This window comes from Rattus rattus, chromosome 11 (assembly GCF_011064425.1).
Source record: "Rattus rattus isolate New Zealand chromosome 11, Rrattus_CSIRO_v1, whole genome shotgun sequence".
In the NCBI taxonomy this organism is placed as follows: Eukaryota; Metazoa; Chordata; class Mammalia; order Rodentia; family Muridae; genus Rattus; species Rattus rattus.
The window spans coordinates 12,500,227-12,522,344 of record NC_046164.1 but is presented as its reverse complement, the minus strand read 5'-3'; the positions used below and the strand labels follow the sequence as shown (position 1 = coordinate 12,522,344).

The window sequence follows — 22,118 nt, the reverse complement described above, 5'->3', positions numbered from 1 at the left end:
ATTGCTGGAAGTGTAAAGCCATACAACTCGTTAAAAAACAATTTGCAGCTCCCTACAAAAATTAAACAAATGCTTGCCAGATGATGCCGCAACTCCATTCCTAGATATTTGCTCAAGAAAAATGAAACCACGTGCATACACATTCCCAGATGCTTTATGTGTGTGTGTTTTACCCATGCAGAAAGCTTGAAATAACCCACAGGTCCTTGCTTCAGCAAAGAGTGAAACAAACTGTGGGCTATCCGTAATGGGATGTACCGCCCAACACAAAACAGAGTGTGGGTGACTCAGACACACTGTGCTGAGTGAGAAGTATAGATATAAATCAGCCAGCACACTGATAATCTGCAACTATAATCAAGCCATTGTTCAGTCTTCACTAAGGTACCCTAATAGTCTATAACTTGGAGACTTTCTTAGTTAGGGTTTTATTGCTGTGAGCAGACACCATGACCAAAGCAACTCTTATAAAGGACAACATTTAATTGGGGCTGGCTTAGAGGTTCAGAGGTTCAGTCCATTATCATCAAGGCAGGAACATGGCGGCATCCAGGCAGGCATGGTGCAGGAGGAGCTTGAGAGATCTATATCTTCATCTGAAGGCTGCTAGCAGAATACTGGCTTCCAGGCAGCTAGGATAAGGGTATTGAAGCCCATTCCCATAGTGACCTACTCCAACAAGGCCACACCTACTCGAATAGGGCCACACCTTCTAATTGTACCACTCCCTGGGTTGAGCATACACAAACCCCAACAGAGACGTTTGTGCAGTCTTGCTATTCCAGAGGGCAGTTCTTTTAGATATGTGCTGTGTATCTCTAGGTCATCCTGTCCATAGGGCCTCACTCCTCCATCAAGTTAGCCACCTTCTGCATTGAGGGGAGAGTGCTTTAAAATGCCAACATAGGCATAGATAGATGAGAAAATAAAACAAAACCAGATGCAGTCATGTGCCCCACTGACAAGAGGGTAAGGGGACATAAAGGGATGTGCTGAGGGATGTGCTGACCCACGATGAGTACAGTCTAGGGAAAGGGAAGGAGGGAGGAAACAAGAAAGTCAAACTCTCTACTGTTGAACCCAAATTTATAGCTCCATGTTGCAGGGATATTTACTGAGCATGGATTGCTAGCACAGTGTCAAGCATGCTGCACAGAAGACATGACCCATTATCTTGTGTCACAGTTATAGGAGAGTCAAAAAGCTTTCTTTCTCTAGAGCAGTGGCTCTCAAATGTCTCAGTGCCATGACCCTTTAATATAGTTTGTGTTGTGGTGATCCCCAACCACAAAACTATTTTTATTGTTCCTTCATAACTGTAATTTTGCTATTGTTGTGAAGAGTAATGTAATATTTGGGTTTTCTGATGGTCCTGGTGATCCCTGAGAAAGGATCATGTGACCTCCCAAAAGGGTTGCGACCAACAGAATAAGAACTACTGCTCTAGAGGGAACCAAACTTGTAAATGCATTAGAGCTTAGAAAAGGATAATTACCTTCACATTTAATTAAAATAATTTTTCGAGTCAACTATTATCAATGTTATTTTCATTACTCTTAAGGTGGGGAGAGGAAAAAGATTATACTGGAAAATATGTAAACATTAGTTTGGGTAATCATTTAAAAATATAGTTGGCAAAGTCACCCTGTCACAAACTTTGGCTATGGAAATGAAACGGAAGCAGTGTGCAGACACGGCAGCTTTATGTGGCTGAGAAACATGGTATGAACGGTGGCAATTATGCTTCTACGTCTAGAATTGTTCTAAACCCTACATCCTCATTTGCACTGACGACTCTTGGCCTTCCCGCTGCCTGCAGTGTAAGCTCCTCCCTCTTAGTGGAACAAAGCAGCCGCATAGACTCTACTCTACTCTTCCTTGGGTACCAGCCGCATTCCTATCGCTTGTCAAAACCTCAGTCACACTCAGTCACTTTGCTCTTTCCTTTGTGTGGACGTCAATCATCCTATATAATCCAACTCAATCCTGTTTCCTGCCAGATAAATCTGGTTACTTTTCTTCTCCATGTCCAGTGCTAGCCTGGCAAGGTTACACTGTCTCACGAGTGGTAACATTCTTGCCAAGGTCTCTAAAGTACACTAGGTTTGTTTCAGTTTGGTTTGGTTTGGTTGTGTTTTCAGGAACAGAACAATATTCTAGTAATTCTGGCTTTGTTTTCTGATTTTTATTCTTCTAGCTCTTCTCTGATATCTGGAATAGCGGAATGTGATAAATTGAATTTTACTGGTCCCCAGCTGCCTTCTATTGGTAACATTCTTTTTCTCTCTCGTTTTTCCTTTCTGACTTTACTTATTTTTTTTACAGTGTGGGGTATGAGGTTGATTGAATAGGCGTTATATTTGGTGGGACTCTTCGGGCCTTGGCAAAGAAAAACAAGTCTCTCCATTTGCACAGTAGTAACAGAAGAGTTGACATCATCGATGCAAAATGGAAATGTCCTTGAAAGCCACGAAGCTTTGTTCTTCCCAGTGTAATAGGAAGGGCAGTGCTGTGTGGCGGTGTCTGCAGCTTCCCAGCAGCCTCCCTTGTACTTCAGACTTGTAGCTCCCACTTGCCTTCATCCTATCCCTATCTTACTGAAACGTTATATTTTTATTGTTGATCAAAATAATTATATATTATGCAACACCCACCCATGAAAGCCAATACTCTGGGGTCCCAGAGAGATTTAATGTTGGATCAATGATAACCCAATCTCCCAGATTCCTGCTGCCCACCTCACTCAAATCTCCCAGTCAATTCAGTTATTTCATTTAGTCACATGACCACTTCAAATCATCACTTGGCTATTGCTATCCCTCCAATAGTAGACGCTGGGCTATTTTACTTTGAGATACAATAAGCATTTAATGACCATGGACTAAATGGATTGCTTCCACTTGACCTCTGCTTTTTCTTAGAAGTTCTATGAGACGCCAGGTGGCACTTTATCACAGGTAATATCACAGAGCTAAGTTGCATTATAATATCGCTTACGATTCTTCAAATACAAAATGGGGTGGGGAAGCATTTCTGATCATAGGAATGACCCAGATAATTATAGAGAAATCCTTTCTAAACAGAAAAAAAAAGTCATGATTCTAACCATTGAGTTGATTTAACACATGCTCATGTAAGGCTAATTGTAATCAATACCCTGCGACTTACAAATATTGTTTCATGCGTTCTTCGTATCAGATCGTGATTAGATGAGGACTGTTACTAGCCGTTCGTTCCTGATGAGATCCTTCTCCATTTAGCACCTGATAGCCAAGGTACCATTCATTATTGGAGTCACAAGGCTGCCATAACCTTACACGGTCTTTCAGTCACTGTACGTATTCAGCCTGAGTCAGTAAACTTCTTATTTAAGAGTAGTCTATGGCCATACCACCCTGAACGTGCCCGATCTTGTCTGATCTTGGAAGCTAAGCAGGGTCGGGCCTGGTTAGTACTTGGATGGGAGACCGCCTGGGAATACTGGGTGCTGTAGGCTTTTTGGAAAAGAGTAGTACACAAGGTTACTATGGCAATGACAAGCACATAACACTGAGCTGAGAGCAAGTGATTCTCAACTTTTCATTTTTGAGAATGCAAATTTGCGCTTTTCATTAACCCTTTAATCATTTTTAAATTTTCAGCGCTTTGAGCTATCATTGACCTCAATGCTTGATTGGAAATGATGGTCTGCCTTTACCCACATCGCCACCTACGTTACTCTAAAAGAGGCCCCGTGTCTCACATGTGTCATTTCCCCTTTAAAGAGTTGTGAAGTACAGATATGTCTGAAAATTCTAATGATGTAAAAAGAATAGTAAGACTGAAAGGAGGGCTCAACCCTACCGGATGGGCAGTCTTCACAGAATGAAGCAGTTATTTATGTCTGGGTCTTTAACGCCTGTGTTCTCCACATCTGCAGGAGTGCATATGATACAAGCACGCTTTTGTCTCATCTGTAAAATTCTGCTGTTTTTCAGCTTAACTCAGGTTAGACAATGACGTTGTTGGGCTATTGTTAGTCCTCAGGCAAGCCAGCAGATCCCACAGGACTAGAATGGGACTTTAATAGACTGACGTAGACACACAGGCATCCAAAAGAAGAAGCATTTCCTGTTTCTACTGTAAAAGAGAAGGAAAGGCTACCGGGGTGACAAATGTAGACACGGGCTGGGCAGGAGAGTGGGAGAGGGAACCAGGAGCTAGGGATGGGTGAAGGAGACACGGCAACCGACAGCGTCATAAGCTAGGCTGTGGCTTCATAAGCTGATTTAAAAACATGATATTAAAGAGTGTGAACACAGGTACCCTGTGTGAGACCAAAACCGGACTAATACTAACCTCACAAGTTAAGGTTTCTGTCTGCAAGTAAGATACTGGAGAACAAAGCTCCCATTTGTCCTGTGAAGGTTAAAGTTTCTGTTTGTAGTTAAAGAGAAGGTTCCAGTTCGTCCCATGTTAACTCCATGCCAGTCAAGAATCCTGGCCCATAGATATACAGCCACCAAAACTAGATAAGATTGATGAAGATAGAAAATGCATGCTGAAAGGGATAGGATATAGATCTCTCCTGAGAGACACATCCAGAGCATGTCCAATCCAGAGGTCAATGCTAGCAGCAAACCACTGAACTGAGAAGAGGACCCCCTTTGGGGGAATTAGAGGAAGGACTGAAAGAGCTGAAGGGGCTTGCAACCCCATAAGAACAACAATGCCAATCAACCAGAGCTTCCAGGGACTAAACCACTACCCAAAGACTATACATGGACTGACCCAGGGCTCCAACTGCATATGTAACAGAGAATAGCCTTGTTGGGGCACCAGTGGAAGGGGAAGCCCTTGGTCTTGCCAAGATTGGACCCCCCCAATGCAGTAAGGGGGGTGGGTGGGGGGGAACACCCGTATGGTGGAGGGGGAGGGGATGGGGGGTTTATGGACAGGAAATCTGGAAAGGAAATAACATTTGAAATGTAAATAAGGAAATATATCTAATAAAAAATATAAAATTTCAAAAAAAGAATTATGTTTGTAATTAAGAATAAGTTCTTGTTTCTTAGGTCTGATACAAACTGCAAAACAGGTTCTTCAACCTAAACTGAACTTGTGGCCCCATTCTGTCCTCACCCTGTTCCTTCCCTTTCACTGTGTCTTTCTAACAGTGTGTTAACAGTCCACTCTCTGGCTCCTGATAGCACTTATCTCTCTGAGACAAGGGACGGTGAGAGAGCTGCTCTCTAAAGGCCTGACTTAGGGAAAGGCACCTAGAATGGCCATGACCTGTGCACTCCAATCTAAAGCTTGCATCCATTGACTAGTGGTGGATTTGGTCTTTCTCCTTGCATGTGTCAGGATTAACCCCTGTGTCAGTGGCCAGTGCTGATCTCAGCAGCCATGAGTTATTAAATGATATTCCTGGTGCCAGCTGTTGAATACTTCATTATGCACTGCTGGATAGGACGGCCCCAGAGGCCCCCAAGTCAGTACTAGCTATTGTCATTGCTCTTTGCCCTGGGTTAACCACAGGGACTATGTGGTAAGGATCTATTTTTGAAGATGCCATTCCTTGAAGATGCTACTTCTTGGTTGCAGAACACCAAGAAATAACATTGGGCCTGAACTAGAAGCGTCCTCCATGTTGGCTCATGCCCACAGAGGGTAACAAAGCAAGAAGAAACACAAAGGGGAAAGACACGAGAATGAGAATGGGATGGAGACTTGGTGTGGGGTGCAGTTGTTAAGGGAGGGAGAGGGCATAGAGAAGACAATGCGCAGGACGAGCAGTGTGTGCATGGTATGAGAAATGAGTTTAAGGAAATATGAAGCAATAGTACCATACGGGCCGGTCAATGATGCTCTTCTCAAACAGATGAATGGCCATTATCTTAGATGAGAATTAGACCTATTTTATGTAGCTCCAAGGAGCATGACCAGGGTCAAAAAGCAGGAATTAAAAGGAAACAAATGTTACCCACATAAAGGGAATGAAATTGAGTATAATACTCTGGCCTATAATTTTCCTCCAAGAACTTACCCATAGCCTCACTAAACCTTTTCTTCTTTATGTACAGCTATTAACCTGCTTTATTTCTTATTACCTGAATTCCCCAGAAACTAATTTAGCAATACAAAAAAAAAAAGAGAGAGAGAGAGAGAAAGAGAAAGACCTCTCAGACTCTCTAGATGATCGAAATGCCTTCCAAAGGATTATCTGTGATTAAAGGGTCTGATGAATTCTATACTGACTTTTATAATGGGTGTCCTGCTGAATAAACTCACTCGTCATCTTCTGAGGAGATATGAATCATTGTGCTTAGTGAGTACTTAACAGACTCCCCATATAAGGAATACTCTCTGCCCTTATCTCCTAGCGGGCATGATATATTTTTATTAAGAACAAAAGCCTAGACTTCCAGCTGGTCCTCCTGGGTCAGAGTACCCGGCCCCAGCACCTGAGTTTTCATGACTATTGGACCGCAGTAGAGATCCAGCATGAACATACCACATTATACTCTTCAGAAAGACCCCGTTCCAGAGACTTACAGAGAAATAAGAAACCGTGAAATGAGGGTGGAAAAAGAGAACTTCCTTAAGTAACGCATTGCATCCTAATTCTATTCTATTGTCTGTTTAGGTCACAAATGCTTTATTGTGTAGCACTAAATTGGGAAATCTTTTATTTCAAGGGCAAATGGCTCTTTAAAAAGTGGTGTGTGGAGAAGCCCCACTACTGGACTATGCACTTCAACGTGAACGCCAAAGCCCTTACGACTGAACCCAGTTGATATTGATTTCAACACAAACTCTCCTCCAGTCTGAAAAGGCTGGAGCAGCCTTCTAATGTCTTCACCTTATGTCTCCCTGTGTCCGATGAGCCCAAGAACATTGAGACTGTTGTTTGTTCTCCAGCTTCCCACGGGCTCCATTTTAAAGGACAGTTATGTTAGCAGGACAGCCCCCACGGCTCAGCTGCTTGCAAAAACCAGTTTCATGCCACTTGATGATGCTCAATCAAGGTTTGATGCAGCCTCGTGTTGTTTGGGTAGAAAAATCAGTGCTTTGTTTGAGCATGGACCATTTCTGCCCTTAGGAAATGCTTTAAACATCATAGAACCAATACTTCATAAAAAAACCTGTCTGGCAAGCACTGTTTTGTCAACACACACACACCACACACACACACACACACACACACACACCACACACACCACACACACACACCTACACACACACACCACACACTCACATACTCACTCACACACTCACACACACCACATTCACACACACACACACACACACACATACACACACACACACACACACACATACACACACACATACACACACATGTACACACACACACACACACACCACACACACACACACACACACACACACATGCACACACACCACACACATACCACACACACACACACACACACACACCACACCACACACACACACACACACCACACCACACACACATACATACATGCACACACACTCACACTCACACACACCGCACACACACTCACACACACACCACACACACACCTCTCTAAATAGCACCAGTGATCTACCTTATATCTACAAACTACAATGACGTTTGAGACACAAAAATTCTTCTACTAACAATGGCTAAATCAAAAAGACAAGTAAAAAAGCTGTGTGTTGAGCTTGAATAATAAATATTTACCAGAATGGCTTAAATATTTATACTCTTCGAGCCAGTAATTCAGAAATCTGCCATAAGAAAAAAATAACACAAAACTCTGGCAAATATTTATGCCCCCCAATTTTTTATTGCAATGTTATTTATAATGGCAAAAAATATAGGTGTAGCATAAATTTCCAGCAATGGGGGTTAAAGAAAGATACAACCATTGGGCTGGAATGTTGCTAACTAAAACATTATGGTTGCTAAATGTAATGTAGAAAGATGTTTAAGATGCAGTGTTCAATGAATAAGTCAGCAAATTGCAATCAGTACAGACAATAAAATCTCAACATGTGAAGTATAGCCACACAGAAAAGGCCTATTACACCTGGGTGATGGCTCAGTGGGTACATCGCTTGTTGCACAGTTACGAGGACCTGAGTTGGAAGACTCAGAATGAATGTAAAGCCAGACGGGTAGTATATATCTGCAACCCAGTCCCAGTCCTCTAAAACAGGAGACAGAGACATTGGAGGCCCTGGCCTGATGCGGCACAGAACGAAACAGCCGGCCTCAACGAAGGCGGAAGGAAGGGACAGAGACCATGTGCTGTCTTCTGACCTCCATGTGTGCGCCATGCCCACACCCTGACACCTCCACATCCCCATCGCCCCCATGTCCTCACACCCTTACCACCCGCACAGAGCGCCGGGGAGGGGGTGGAGGGCGGGGAAGGGCAGCTATAGCCTGACTATGCGGAAAGACACCAAAACATTGTCAATTGTTTCCCAAGAGTGAGTTACTATGTGACTGCACTTGTTTCAATTTTCCTCCATATACGTTATGTCTTGACATATTTTCTACATTTGATGTATATTGCAAGGAAGCAATAATAAACCTCCTACAAATACTTCTAGTGCCCGGGAGCCCCCGCCTCTGTGTAGCTCTGCTCTGTCCTGCATAGTCCTGAAGGCTACGTGGGGACTCACCTCTGCTCTGTGTGGGTAAATTCCCAGCACCAGATAGTAACAGGCAACGCTGTTGGAACCAAGGGAGCAAGGAACTGCGTGCGCGCACGGTATGGCTATGGTCAGTGATCTCGGAGAATAGCTGGAATTAATGAAGTACTCGCAGAGAATTCAGGGCTCGATGACAAAATCATTATCTACATTCATTAAATAAATAAATTTTTAAAAATTAAGGATGTATTGAAGATACACATAACCAAATGAGTGAAGAAGCATAGGAGGATTGTGACCAATCAGGTGAGAGAGAAGTGAAAACGGAATCTAAAATAAAGCGCGTGTGGCAAAAATATGAATGAATACATAAATGGTAAATATATAAATCTTCATTTTTCATGAAATTTTCGGTTTCTTCCCCCTCCAGTGCTTTTTGTTTTTAGTTTTATTATTTTTGGTCAGGGCTGATATTGAACCCAGGGCCATGTGCTTGCTAAGCGAGTGCTCTGCCACTGACCTAACCGCCCCCAACCCTCTCCAGACTTTTATTGAATCTCAGAGTGTAATTCTAATCACAGTTCTCCAAAATATAATTGGTATCTGTGAAAAACAGAGAAAAGACAGCTAATAGCATTGCAGACCTCCTCCTGTTAAAGGAGATTCTGATTCTGGGACAGCTGAAGTGGAGAGGAGAAATCCTCTCTCCAGGGCAGCAGTCAGCAAGCCCAGTCTCCCTCTTGGGGGTCTCTGTCTTCTTCTTACCTTCCTGAAGTCATTCAAGTCCATCCCAGCCACCCCAGGAAAACCTCGCCTGGAGCAAAGGAAGCATTGCTTGTCCTAACTTCTGCAAGTGTCATGTTGAGTTCTGGGGGATTTGAGAGCAAACTATTTCCAGAATGCTGACCTGAGCTGTGACTCTGTAACAACTGTCATCACAGCTAGAAGCCACCTGGAAGGAGGAGGGGTCATTTAAAATGTCATCACTGAACACGAACCTCCTAGGGAACAACTAGGAATAATATGCAGTTTTAAATATTAAAGAGATTAATAAACAGGGCCATCCACCCCATGGGCTACAATTCAGTGATTGGGTGTTTTTGAAATGAAGAATAATTTGTGAAAAATTTCAGCTTCATTTTTTTTTTCCGACACTACCACTTCAAAAGGAGCATTTGTTTAAAACACTCCTTGACAGCTCTCTATCTGGACATTACCACAGGAACGGAGGGATGGAAAAGCCAGGGACGAACTATTGAGTTCCACACAGAGAAGATGACTAAGCCCTCTTCTGATCAAAAGAGCAGCCTGGAAGCCTCACATGACACAAGATGAAGTCACAACTGTTAAGGGCATGACATTTGGAGAAGCGGGGGCAGGGGTCTGCTAAGGACTCTAGGCTCACAATGCCAAAACCAAAACCAACCGAATGAAAAAAAAATAAAAATAAAACCAGAAATATAGAAGAAAACACTGCCAGAGTCAAAAAACGGACATGCAAGCTGGCGTGAGTCTGCACCATGACACAAGTAGACATTTATCTGCGTTAGGATAGAGACCTGGGAATCTGGTATAAAATCGGATGAAATTTAACAACTGGAGAATATCTTTAAGGGAAGTCACTATAGCAGCTCAAGTTGAAAAGGCAACATAAGTATCCATCGAAAGGGAAAGAAGGAAGAGGCAGGAACCTGGCAGTTGGTCCCTCTTTTGTTACTCTCTGCAGTGGGAATGGGAGTGAATTAAATAGTCAAAGAAATTCATTAATGGGTATGCAAAGATTTCTATACTATAGTCAGGAAGACACTTAAAACTTAAAAAAAATCTTTTTTATAAGGGAAATATTTATCAGTTTTTTTCTTTAGATGGTTCAGAATCCCTTTCCATTTTGAAGGAGCTTACCATTGTTAAGTGCAGCTAAAATGAAATATAATGCATATAAAATATGTATATAAACCAATCCACTGGATTTCCTGAAAGTATTTTTAACAAAGCCCATCTGTATATATGAGCAATAATAGTTTTTAAATAATGCTATCAATTTTTGACTATTCCTTGGTCATAAATCTAAACATATCACTTTTTATTCTTCATAGACGTTTATATTATCTACATTTTAGAGGATGTTTTCAAGAAACCAATAATTATGTATCAACAAACAAATGGCAATCTTGACTACTGCCTGGGTCCTTTGGTGATGGCTGAAACCGTGTTTGAAATGCTTTCACAGGCCTGAGTAAATGGTGCATATACTTAGTGCTTTTTGTACGAGAGTTTCATCAATACCTCCTGTCAAGTGTGATACACCCAGTAACTGACCAGGGAGTTCCTTATAAAAAATGTCATAATGAGAGGCCAAACCTACTCCATTTTGGGACCAGACTCTTTCTTAAAGGGAGAGAAAAAGGCCTGAGAACTTGACCTACAGCTGAACCGGAGCTGCACCCACGTATCAGGAAGGACCCCAAGGCTTGTCCTGGATGGGAGTTAGCAACTTCATAGCAACAGTTAGTCAAAAATTAGTCTGATTGTTTCGGATGTCCTTTCAGACTGCACCTGGTTGTAACTATCTTGCTTCAGAGCACCCACCTGCCCAAGTACAATAGTTATTCAATTACATACTTGCCAGACTAAACTGTCCTCAGTCACTACCATTTCCTATAAAGTCTTGTCCCCACAGCTGAGGCTGCGTTCTTCCATTCTGCTGTCAGAGATGGCCCTGTGGCCCAAGCCAGAGCTTGTAATAAAGAGACCCTAGTGCTATTACATTGGAAATGGCTCCTTGATGGTCTTTTGGGGTGCAGGAACACTTCCTCGCACAACAGTAACAGGTGAAGGAAACACAGATGCCTCAATGTAACAGTCGGTTGACACAGGATTAGAGATACTGGCTACATCACTGGGCTCCACCACAGTCCTCCACAATTGCTGACTCCACCATGCTCTCTAGGCAGCACGATGTTTGTCTTTAACAAGGAAACTTTCCTATCAGCGAACTCACGTTTCCCTTCACACAGTCACACGCCAAATGTCGATCACTGAAGGGCTCAGAGAGTAGGTTAAAAGTCATGTGGGTTATGATGGCTGCCAGGATTCGATAGCTGTATCATCGATTCACCAAGCAGAATGTTGGATGGAAATCTCTTACTTTCAGGAACTCTGTTCTTTCTGCAGGATCCCACCCTACTGATAGGCTATTCCAGTGATCTTTCCGAAAGTTCAACATGGCTCTCTTAGCTCCATTCTTAAAGTTCCTTAGTACATACTTTTTTTAGCTCCTTCCTAATGTGTCATGGATGGTCTGAGATGATCTGGCCTCACCCTCCTTTTATAACCCAGTCTTAGAGAGTATCTCCCCACCCAGACTCTGTGTAAGAGTTATTTCTTGATACAGGCCTGGCCCCTCCACCCTTTTGTGGTCCCTGGGGAGGCAGTGGTCTGATCTGTAGGCTGAGAGGAGTAAATGTCATGTAGCCTGGGCATGGAATCCTTTTTTCCCTAAGAAGCTTTAGGGTTTCTATTCCTCCAGATTTAATTTCCTTACTGTTCCAGTCCATCAAGTCTATCCTGGGCTACATCAAGTTTATCCTGGGCTACATCAAGCTACTCTGGATGCCAGTCAAAAGTCCATGTTTTTTTTTTCAACCTGGCCTCATCTAGTAAAAAGCACCTAATGCTCTTTCCCCATTTGCTAATTTTAAATTTCATTTCTTGACTGCTGTTATAGAACAGAGATGAAAGATGGCACTCACTGAGATCTGCCTGGAGGATGCAATAGGAATTCACATTTTAGTTTTCTTTTAAGTTTATATCATTTAGTCAATACAGCCCTTCCCCCCTTGCCTTGGTGAAGTTCCTTGAGCCTACTCCCAAACTCCACCTATGTGCTTGGAAAGGGTATACTTGGGGTTTGGGGGGTGGGTGCTTGGTTTTGTTCTTTTTTTCTCTTTGTCTCTGCTATGTGGTTGCTTGGGTATTTTTGCTGTAAACCTAAGAGACCTAGGGAAAGAGTTGATTTGTCCAATCCTGGTTACTGCATGCTGGCTGCTCTGACAGAATGCTGAAGAACAATAGAAAAATGGCTTGAATCGAGAGCTAAAGTCAACATGCCCAGAAGATACTGAAGTGGTAGTCACAGCCATGGACCACAAATGGACAGAGGCACCGCCCCTCCAGGGGAAGGTACTTGCTATGCAGTTCTGGACTCCATCAGCACCACATGCTGAGCATGGCAGAGTGCATCCGTGACCCCAGCACCGGTGAGTCTGACCAGAAAGGCATACTACTGGCTCAGTGAGAACCCACCCCAAAGCTGAAGGGGAACTTGTACAAGAGAGATGGACAGTGGTGGCTTGGAGATCAGACAAAGTGAATCAGGGTAACGACAACATAGCATATACATGTAAGGAATCGCCATAGAACAAATGTAATAAAATAATGATAAAAGTAAGAAGGTAAGTGATACAGGCAGACACACTGTGAACCTGCACACGGGCACACATGGGCAAGTGCCCTGTACACACATGCACATAGGTGCACATACTACACAGATGCACACAGACATGTAGAGGCATGCTTACAGACACATAACATGTGAAGAAGTAGCATCTAACAGTATCATCTCTAGAGTGAGTAAATGGCTCACTAACCAGGTCTACCTATCAAGGCACTGCAGCATTGTCAACTGTACCCACAGCAGAGATGATAGCAAAGGTGACCACTACCTCCAAATGACAAATAGCAGACAGAATAAGAGAATATAAACCACATATGACCAGTTAAGAATAATTTATCTATCAAGCACCTCCAATGTACCAGACTGTGGTGGTTTGAATGGCCCTCATAGATTTTCATGTGTTTCCATGCTTGGACCATATGGAGCGGCACTCTTAGGAGGTGTGGCCTTCTTAGAGGAGGTGCAACATGGTGGGGAAGGGCTTTGAGGTCTTGTATGTTCAAGCTATGCCTGGTGTAGCTCACAGTCCCTTCTGCCTGCAAATCAGGATGTAGAACGCTCAGTTTCTTCTCCCGCACCATGTCTTCCTGCAAGCCGCCATCTCTCCTACCACGAGGATAATGGACTAAGCCTCTTAAACTGTAAGCCAGACCCAGTTAAACATTTTTCTTTATGAATTGCTGTGGTCATGCTATCTCTTCATAGCAATAGATGTCCAAACTAAGATACAGCTGTTTTTCTATGGGGCTGGAAAGACAATTTCTGTACTATGAGGCTCAGGGAATAGAAACTGATAGCACAAAAGAGAAAAAAGAATTTGGCATCCCGAGTGGAAATACGCATTTTTATCAATATATACCTTTTGAAAGTCTGTCTAAATTGCCAGACACCAGTAATTGACTTTATGCCTTAATTTGACAAAAGTTATCAAATATCTTTTAAAATGCCAGCACTGTCCTGGGATTTAAGCTGAATCTATAATTATTTAGTCGCGGTTCTAATTTACACTGTTCCTTCAGAAAAGCGACTGCACTGTGGGCTTACTTCATAATTGCCCTTGTCAGTGACTTCAATAGGCATAATCATCCTATCCTGGGGTTTCAGATACGTGACAGATATCACACTGCTCTTCCCTACTCTGCCCATAACAAACGTCACCAATGAGTTCGAGGGCTTTTTCCCCCTGAACATAAGGATGGCCTTTGAAACCTGCTAAGATTAAGTTACACTCTCTTATGATCAATCCTATAATTGACTAATGAGGCAAAACCCATTTGCCATTTTTCACAGGGCTTAGACTTCAAAACCGTCAGATGACTCCTAAGTGTGGTATTTAGGAAGAATGACTGTCTATTAGCCTCCTGCACTGCTCAGGGTAATTAATACCCATGGCAGTTCCAATGTCTCCTAAGCTTAGCACTACAAGCACCTATTTGCTTTTAACCTCACTGACCCAGAGGGCTGGGGCTCCACCCTATACAGACAAGAAAATCAGGCTTTGGTTCACTCGTTTTATTACTGTTTTAGTTTCTCAATTTATTTGCCTCTGGATGTGAACTAAGTAACTTATAAGTGGTAATATATAGCAACAAATAATACTGGAAATTTTGTATCCATGACCAGTATCTGTAAACACTGCTCAATATGTATGAAATCTCCATTGCTGTGCATGTGTAATTAAACTAATGATACTCAATAAACAATTTTTATTTATAATCCTATCACAGTTTTGATATAATACACATGGCTATTTTTCATTGTAGTTTTTCATGTGAATCCTGAAGTCTTTGGTAGATATCTTAATTAGGGTTTTACTGCTATGAACACACACCATGACCAATGCAAGTCTTATAAGGATAACATTTAATTGTGGCTGGCTTACAGGTTCAGAGGTTCAGTCCATTATCATCAAAGCAGGAACATGGCAGCATCCAGACAGGCATAGTGCAGGAGGAGCTGAGAGTTCTACATCTTCCTCTGAAGGCTGCTAGCAGAAGACTTACTTCTTTGCAGCTATGGTGAGGGTCTTATAACCCACCCCCACAGTGACACACCTACTCCAACAGGGCCACACCTTCTAACCATGCCACGCCCTTGTCTGAGTATATGCAAACTATCACAGTAGATTTTTACCAATCAACATTTGAGTCCTAAGAAAGCTGCATAGTTTCTAGGCCAAGTTAGTTTTCAGTTAGAACATGGGACCTAGTTGGTATTCTGTTTATAGAATTAACTCAACCTGTCAATCAATGACCAAGCAGACTTCTGCATAGCCCAAACAACCATTTTTCAAGTTTCTCATTGGACACCTCCAAGGTGGTACCCAACGGGAGTGGATCCCAGGGTAAGATGAGTCTCAAAGGTTTGTTGTATGAGATTCTGTTAGAAATTAATGGATATTAAGCACGCGCACACACACACACACACACACACACACACACACACACACATGCACGATATACCATGTGCGATATTCAATAAAGTAAGAAATGTTCAAGCTGGATAGAATCCTAGAGATGTGTGAAATGTACATTCTAGAATCCTGAATAACATTAGGCCCTTCTGACTTTGGTGTGGCTAGAAATCTAGCGTCAGGAATGGGACCTAGAGAGGAAAAAATTCTACTGTTTTCCAGACTTAAGCTATTGAAGAGTTGGGTGTGGCGACAGGGAGTGACTTGACACACATCGCTGGACACTGAGAATGAGCCATGGTTGGGACAGTGTGAGTGAGTGTGTGTTACAGGGAGAGAGGGCCAGCCGAAAGGTGGCAGATGGCTGCAAGATGCTCTGTGGCTATGAGCAGGAGGGGAAAACCAGCTGCTGAAACCATACTTTGTAACAGCAGGGCCTGGAGAAAGATACTTTTTAAAATTGAAAACATTGATGAATTTTTTTGTTGTTGTTGCAGTGAAAAAAAAAATCTTGTAGAGACTCCAATATTAAGAGGTCCCATGAAATAAAATACATTTCCAACCACCTAGCGTAAAAGACTAGCAGGAGGAAAATACATCAATTTAAAAACAAAATTTAGTCGGTTTCCACACTGCATCATGATAGCAATTTATTGTAGACTCTGAAAATCAGTTCAGAAAAGAAACTATTCCCAGAGAAATAAAGTAAATCTCACATATGCTTGTAAACATTCAAGTTCTCGATAAAATATGTGCATAATTTAAAAGTTATGTTTTATTTGTTTTCAAAGAATCTTTTCCCAAATTGACATTTGTGCCAAATTGTGAGTCTACAATATACAGCCATAGCACTGCCATTAGTATGAGGACAAAAAATAGATAGAAGACCATTTTGCCATAGCATGACACCCCCATTAATAACCAGAAAGCAGCATGTAGATTACAGACACGTGAGTCCACAGTCCTTACAACTGGAAACTGACCCCACACGAGAGAGGCTTTAGGGCACAGTTTCTGTCTGTACAACATGCACTGTTTGTAACTTTATGTATCTTAATGTGTGAATTATTTACGTTAAATCTTGTTATAGGAACTGTAGATACAAGCATATAATATAGAGTTATAAGTGTCAGTCAACCGTCTGTGCTAGAATTTTATACATCATTGTCCAGATACCTCTGGAAATGGGGGAGTGGGCAGATCGTGACCATGTATCGTTTGTACCTATAGCCATCTTCAGTATTCAGAGATGTGACCTTAAAGGTTTGAAGGCTGATATTCAGAATAAATAATTACAAGTAATAATCGGGGCTAAAGGCAAAAATCAATACAGTGGCTCCTAAGATTAAGGAAACCAATATGAATCTTAGAAAGTAAATCACCTTTGCATCCCATCAGGGCGTCATCACTCAAAACCACACACGCTTAAGAAATAAAACTGTGTAGGATGCAATGATGGAGCGTCCTGTGAAGTAGATCACAAGACGTCGACAGATTCGCAGGGGCAAACCATCCCCAGTGTTTATGGAAGTGTGTTCCTATCCTTATAGAGGGATGGTCCAGTGGGAGAGGTAAGCACATAATTTTAGTTTACCATTTGTATATTCCTTTCTTGTTAAAACGAAGTTTTGGTATATAACCAGACTAACCTTTACCCCACTAAACAGGCCCGGTTATCCCTAATGCACATGCTGCGCATGCGCTCCATACAGCCAACGCTACCCGGAAGGTCAAGTCCTCCCGACTCACCCTCCCAATGGCAGGTGTGTACCAACACGTCCCACAGAGATCAGCAAAGTGAAATAGCAATAGTACTTTCCCTCTACTCCAGCGTGTCCGCATCTTCCTTCCATTCACGAAAAATCTGATCTCTTTGCATACGATCCACAAGTAAGAAGAAGATGTCCTCGAGCTTGAAACCCCGAGCCTCAGAGGAAGTCCGAAGGAGATAGAAACCCAGTGAATTAGCTACGCTCTTTGTTATTTTTTTTATGGAGTTTGTTCTTCGGCAATTTTGTGCATGTTTACGGTGCGTTGTGATTTCTGACTTCCCTTCCTCCTCTCTTACACCTTCTTCCTGTGCCTGTTACCCACTCCTCCATAAAGTCCCTCCCCACACTTATCTCCTTTAGGTGGTTTTTGTGATCCACTGAGTTAAACCGGACCCACCTCTGTGACCATGGGTCACCCATTGCAATATGTGCTGTCTTCAGTAAGTACAAAATTGAAGACAATCTGCCTGCCCTTTAGAACAAAGGTTCTCAACCTTCCTCATGCTATGATCCTTTAACACAGTTCCTCATGACGTGATGATCACAAACCATTAAATACTTTTCATTACTATTTCACAATGGTAATTTCTCTACTGTTAAGAATCCTAACGTAAATATCTAATATGCAGGGTATCCCAAAAGGGGTCCCAACCCACAGATTGAGAACCACTGCTCTAGAATCCACCTGTCACTCATAGATCCAAATAAACATTCTCCCTGGCCCTAGGAGGGTTAGTGAGTAGGCAGAAATCGAGGAACGGCTGAGGTTGGAAAAGAGAGGTTTACAAAGCCTGCCATGAGGTTATCAGACCCAATGCTGGAAAAATTAATCACAGAGGCCTCCGACAGAGCTTCAGGTAAATCATCTGAATCTACAACCAGCCTAGTAGTGACATTAAGAACTGTATGTCCTGGTCAGGGTGACAGTTGTTGACTGTAAAATTCTAGACAGTTATATTTCATATAAATTTCTATGAATTGTAGTCCCTGGGCAGTGCCACTGTATGGGACAGTATTGGAGGCTCTGTGTAGCGAACACGGTTCTTGGTCCTTGCTAGCACCTGACTGAGCATCTCTCATACAGTCCCCACGCTGGGAGTCATGGTATCTGTGCATTCATGGCATCCGATGAACGGCTGTTGGCAGCAGCCTGGCACATTTTACCCACTGACCGCCCAGCAGGCTGAGATTTTACCTCACCTCCCACCCAACATGCAAAGACAAAAGTACAGTCACAGAATTCTCCAGCGCTCTTTAAAAAGAAAAAGACAGAAGAAACGTGTGGATTAAAGCTTCATCCTAGAGGGTCATAAGATGCCAGATGAAGTTGCAAGAAAAATTACGGTATATTTAAGAAAAACATTTAGGAGTTGTCTGAGCTGAATTTCAATCAAGATAAAACTTTTCACCTTGCCCACATTGTACTACAGAATTTACTGAGTACATCCTTTTCATGTGACAATTACACATCTAAATGCTTTAGAAAAGACTCATGGAGACGAGTACGCTATTAAATATGAGAATGCAACTTGTAAGAACAACAGCTCTGGAGTCCGGCTCTCTGGTAGCAGTGCCTGTTGTTCCTCATGAGTCCGAAAGCCTGAGCAAGCATCTGGTCTTCTGTTTGTCAGTTTCCTCATCTGTGAAATATAATGACACTGAGAAATAAAAAGACAAACCAGCTTCTAGAGATGAACAGAGGTAGATGTGAGGCAAAAATCTCAAGAGGATAAACAGCGTGGACCACAGTTCTAGGGAGTTGATATTCACCACATTCCAAAGCCGGGTCTCTCCCAGGGTTCTACCATGAGGCACAGCCTTGGGAGTCTCATGGCCGTGAATATGTTTCCCACCACATTTCATAAACATTGTTTTGTGAACATGAACACAAGAAATTGTGTATGCAAAAAATAAATCAGAATCACAAAGAAATATAGCTGAAAGGAGATCATCAGCATCTGTGAGGGAACTTCATGAGACACAGACGAATTTAGGTCACTCAAATCAACAGGAGAAGAAGCCCTTGGTCCTGTGAAGGCTCATTTCCCCAGTGTAGAGAAATACCAGGATGTTGAGGTGGGAGAGGGTGGCTGGGAGGGGGAGCATCCTCACAGAAGCAGGGAGAGGGGGCATGGGAGACGAGGGAAACTGAGAAAGGGGATAACACTTGAAATGTAAATACATAAAATATTCAATAAAAATAACAAAGTAATTTGAGGAAAAGGGGGAAGACGAAAAAGAAAGCATGACATGATAGGAAGCATAAGCCTATGGATTCAATGCTCTCTAATATCATGCACATACACACTCACACACCACAGTCACCCACCCACACGTACACTCATGCACACACATACTCACTCAACACATGCATGCACACACACTCATACATTCACTCACATGCCTATGTGCACATGCACACATGTACACACACATTCATATACACATTCACACATGTATACACACATGCACATACATGCAAACATTCATACACACTCATTCACATAAATGTATGCACACACATTTATATACACACATACACATGCATACTTACACATTCATACACACACATGTACACACATGCATTCATATACACTCATTCATATAAATGTATGCACACATATGCACACACATTTATACACACAAACACTCACATACATGTACACATGCATGTGCACACGCACACAAATACAAACACACACACACACACACACACACGCATGAGGTAAGGGAGGGTGGCTCAGATAAACAAGCACCAGCTTCATAAGTAAGCAGACAAGTGATAAACTTTGCATTGGTTCATAAAACCCAGTAGAAGAGTTTCATCACTTTTAGCAAACCTGGAGGATCCCGTCCACCATCAAATCACTTACACAACAAAGAAGAATAAGGTGCTGGTGTTCTTCAAATAGAACATTACAAAGTCACAGTAGAAGAACTACATAGAGGCAAAAGTACCAAAAACCATGAAACTAGGAAACACTGTTGAAATAAGTTAAAGACATGCTAAGTAATGGGATTCAGTGTTCACTTCAATTCAATTTCCAATGATGGAAATCCAAGGAAAAGTATTACAAATCCTTGAGAAGAAGCTGATAAACTGATTCTAAATTTCATGTGCAAATTCAGGCATGTAAAATGGTGAGGGCAATTCTGAGATGAAGATGATGCTGGAGGACTTAGTTTTGGTGTTCATAGACCTGGCTGTAAGAGACGGTAGCAAGGGCCAGGGAGGTCATCGGGGGTGAAGGCACTTGGTGCCAGGTCTCACCGCCTGCCTTTGATTCCCTAAAGCTGTGTGGTGAAAGGAGAGAACTGGTCCCCATAGTTCTCCTCTGACCACCACAAGCATACTGTAGCACATGTGAAAACACACATAAACCTATACAAACACACATACATATATGTACACACATGTGAAAACACATATACACATACAAATACATACATGCACAAACATGTGAAACACACATTTACACATACATGCACGCATATGTGAAAACATACACATGCATACAAATGCACATAAACATAAACAAACACACATACATATATGTAAACACATGTGAAAACACATATATACATACAAACACATACATGCGCACACATGTGAAAACATACATATACACATATATGCACACACATGGAAAGACACACATATATGTACACACAGATAGTCATACATACATACATACATACATACATACACACACACAGAAATAATTCTTTAAAAGATAATAACAAAAAGAGGAAAACTAAAACCTTGTACTTTGGCTCATGCCTGAAGAAAACAAACTTTAATGTACCATAAATATAAATTTAACCTCCAGAATTACACAACTTCTATAAGAAACATAGTTATGACTTTTAAATGATATTTGAAACCTGACACAAATAATATAATATATAATTTTTAATGTATAAACTGCTTCTAATTGCAGTTTGTAAAATGGAATTAAAATATCTGTTCTTTCAAATACAGTCTGGAAAAAGAAAGAATGGAAAACCACAACTGGAAAAGGCATTGCCTGTTCACCAAAGACATTGAAGACAAGTCTATCATATGTAAAGAACTCTTAGAACACAATAATTATGAAAATCATCTGAAAATGGAGGGACAGTTCAACCATGGGGTGATTCACTAAGAGTTACAACAACAAGCACAAGAGAGAATGTGAAAATTTGTTATACATCGAGAAATGTGAATTTGAAACAAAAAGCACTAAACTCTTATTAAAAGAAAATTTAAAAACTGGCTAGAGTTGACAAGCTATTACTCAGCAGGAGTCCTCATATGTTACTGCTGAGGATGGGAGTGGTACAACCATCTCAAAAATGATTTGGTGATGTCTTAATAAACTAAATATGCACTCACCATGTGAGTTCCTCCTCACTCTGTTTTGGGATCTCCAAACTGGAGCCAACACATTTCTCTCAGCAAGCCCATGAGAAAGCAGCTGCACTCTGCCCATACGATAGACTAATATTCAGAAGAATGCATACACAGTTACAGTCCCACATGGTGGCTTAGGGAGGGAGGGAAGGCCCAAAAGAACTCTGATTTTCTTCATCCTCATGACAGAAAAGCTCAGTCATGTCTACAGACATGACAACTGTGAAGGAGACACATCACATACTCATCCTGAATCACCTAGGTGCTTGGATAGCAATAGAACAGAATGATGATAGCAAGCCTTCAAGAAGCAAAAAAGGATTATCCTCGCCTCTTACATCAGCCCCCTGGAAATGAAGCACACGCTGGTGGATCTGTCCTGTTTCTCATCTGACTGTTATACGGGCATCCACGACAGCAATTTACACATCATTTTGAGCATGTGGCCACAAAAGGACCAGGAAACATTGTTTT

General features: G+C 42.0%; 1 non-coding gene across 1 annotated transcript; it reads left to right on the top strand.

The window, feature by feature from the left end:
- Positions 1-3,377: 3,377 nt before the first annotated feature.
- Positions 3,378-3,496, top strand: LOC116912919. The gene has a single exon (XR_004389492.1). It is a non-coding gene; the product is annotated as a 5S ribosomal RNA (ribosomal RNA).
- Positions 3,497-22,118: the final 18,622 nt, after the last annotated feature.